This window comes from Struthio camelus, unplaced genomic scaffold (genome assembly GCF_040807025.1).
Source record: "Struthio camelus isolate bStrCam1 unplaced genomic scaffold, bStrCam1.hap1 HAP1_SCAFFOLD_142, whole genome shotgun sequence".
NCBI classification, from domain to species: Eukaryota; Metazoa; Chordata; class Aves; order Struthioniformes; family Struthionidae; genus Struthio; species Struthio camelus.
Window position 1 is genome coordinate 30,001 of NW_027182708.1, and position 2,500 is coordinate 32,500.

Sequence of the window (2,500 nt, forward strand, 5' to 3'; positions counted from 1 at the left end):
GTCGGCGCGCGCGGGCGCCGCACCCCCCCATGCCCGCCGGCGCGGCCCGTGCATGCCCCGCGGGCAGCCGGGACGGAGAGGGGTACCCTGCCCCCTCTCTCCGCGGTCTGGTCTCGGCGGAGAGACGCCGCGCGGTCGGCTTGCGCCGGCCTGCCTCGAACGCGCGACCCCGGCGCGAGCGCGTGCTCGCCGCCGGGACGGCGAGCCCCCACCGCGGGTGGTGCGGACGCCGAGCCCCAGCGCATCCCTTCTCCTCCCTGGCCGGTGCTCTCAGTCTCCCGCCGTGGCCGTCGGCGGCACCCTTCCTTCCCTCCCCCCCCGCCCTGCCCCGGCACTCCGCCATCCGGCGCGCCTGCCTCGCTCTGCCCGACCCGGCTTCGCTGGGCGGCAGGCGGGCGGCGGGCGGGCGGGCGGGGGCGGCCCCTCCCGGTCTCCGCGTGGAGGCGGGGAGAGCGGGCGCCGTTCCCCGTCCGTCCCGCCTCGCCCGTCTGCCTGCCGCCAGGCGTCTGCCCGCGGAAGGGACGGGCGAGTGCGTGGCGTCGCTCGGGAGGCTGCGTGTGTGCAGGCGGGTGTTGGGTGCCGTCTCCGGGGCGGCGGAGCTGGAGGCCGGTGAGGCGAGCGAAGGAGCTCGGAAGCGTGCGGCTGGCGGGTCGCGGGCGCGCGGGCAGCGGGTGGCGCCGCTCCCAGCGGCGGCCGGGCTCCGACGCCGGGGCTCCGCGGGGACCCACACCCCGGTCCCTGAGGCAGGTGGCGCGGCTGGCGCGCCGCTCCCTGCTGGGCCAGGCCGAGCCGGGCGCCTGGGCCGGACTCGAAGCGAGAAAGGGGTTGTCCCAGGTCGGGAGCGAGGGCTCCCCGCCCCTCTCGTTCGGGTCTGTTCTCCCCCCCCCCCCCCTTTTTTTTTCCCTCTGTGCTTGTACGGTCAGTGAGGCGTGCCCTCTCTCTCCGCTGTCCCTTGCTCAGCAGCCGGCGTCGGCGTGAGGAGGGAGGCAGAGCGGATGGGGGCCCTCAGGGGGCTGCGAAAGCTGCCCGGTCCCCCCGCGCGCGCGGTGGGGACCGAAACCGAGACAACTCTTAGCGGTGGATCACTCGGCTCGTGCGTCGATGAAGAACGCAGCTAGCTGCGAGAATTAATGTGAATTGCAGGACACATTGATCATCGACACTTCGAACGCACTTGCGGCCCCGGGTTCCTCCCGGGGCTACGCCTGTCTGAGCGTCGCTTGACGGTCAATCGTCACCCCCATTGCCGCGTTGGCGCAGCGGTGTGCCGCCCCTCGGGGGGGGGCCGGGGGGGGCGGCGGCGGCGGCGAGTCGGTGGGGGGGCGGCGGCGGCGGTGAGTCGGCGGCGGCGGCGGAGCCGGGACCACCGGTGCGTGCACCGGTGGCCCCGGTCTTCCGGCTGGCCTGCCTGCCCGGCTCCGGCCGACCGTCCGCCTCCACCGTCCGCGGCCGGCGTGCCTTGCCCTGCCCTCCCTCCCCTCCGAGCCCGGTGGCCACCGCTGCCCTGCGCGGTGTGTGCGGTGTGGCGCGGCTGGGGCGCCTCGCAGGCCCGCGCCGCCGGGGAGAGGGGGTGCCTCTCCTCCCCGTGTGGGCCCGGGCCTTCGTCCCCCTAAGTGCAGACTCGGGAAACCCCCGCTCCCGGAGCGCCCGCTGTGCGGAGTTCGTCCCGCCGGGCCCCCAGGTTCGGTCGGTCGCGGTGGCCCGGCACCTGCCGCCGCCGCCCGCCGCCACCGCCAGTGCCCGCCGTACGACGGCTCTCCTCCACCACTCTCCCGGTGGTGCGCTGGTCCCCCGTTCCCCTCCGGCGGGGGGGACGGCCGGCTGCCTTTCTTCCCCTCCCCTTGCCCTCTCCCTGCCCCGACTGCTGCCGCTTCGGCGCCCGCCGAGCCCCCTCTGCCCCCCCCCGCGGCGCACCCGCGTCCGTAGTGCGTGCCGAGCCACTTCCACCCGCCGGCTGGCGTCAGCCGCGGCGTTGCGTTGAGGCCGGCAGCGACGGCGCGCGGGTGTCTCCGCGGGGCGGTGGTGTGGGGCAAGCGCGGGCGGCGCCGTTCGGTGGCGAGACGGGGGAGGGGGGGGGGCAGAAAGGGGGGGGGGGGAGGGGCGCTGCCGCGCCGTCGTCCCGTGCCGGGGCGAGAGCGGAGGTCAGCGGCCGGGGAGGAGGAGCCAGCCGCGGCCGGTGGAGGGGCTGTGCGCGAGTGTGCGAGTGGGCGAGCGAGCGTTTGGGAGCCGGGCCCGGGGGAGGTGCGGACCTCGCCCCCCGGCCCCGCGCGGCTGTCTGCGGGTGGGTACCGCGGTGGTACCGCACCGTGCTGCCGCGCGCGTGTGTCGGAGGGGGGGGCCCCTCGCTGCCCCTCCGTGGCGGCGACTCGCGGGTCGCCGCGCCGCTTCCCCCTCGATCCTGGCGGGGGCCTCGGGCCGTCCTCTCTGCCGGCGGCTGGCGGGCGCGTGCCCGCCGGCTCTGCCTCGTCTCGGGCCTCCTCCGGGGGGTCGAAGCGCGAGG

At 77.6% G+C, this 2,500-nt stretch overlaps 1 non-coding gene across 1 annotated transcript; it reads left to right on the forward strand.

Moving 5' to 3' along the window:
- The first annotated feature begins 1,066 nt into the window (after nt 1-1,066).
- On the forward strand, nt 1,067-1,219 carry LOC138065265 (5.8S ribosomal RNA). The gene has a single exon (XR_011138334.1). It is a non-coding gene; the product is annotated as a 5.8S ribosomal RNA (ribosomal RNA).
- The last annotated feature ends 1,281 nt before the right edge of the window (nt 1,220-2,500 follow it).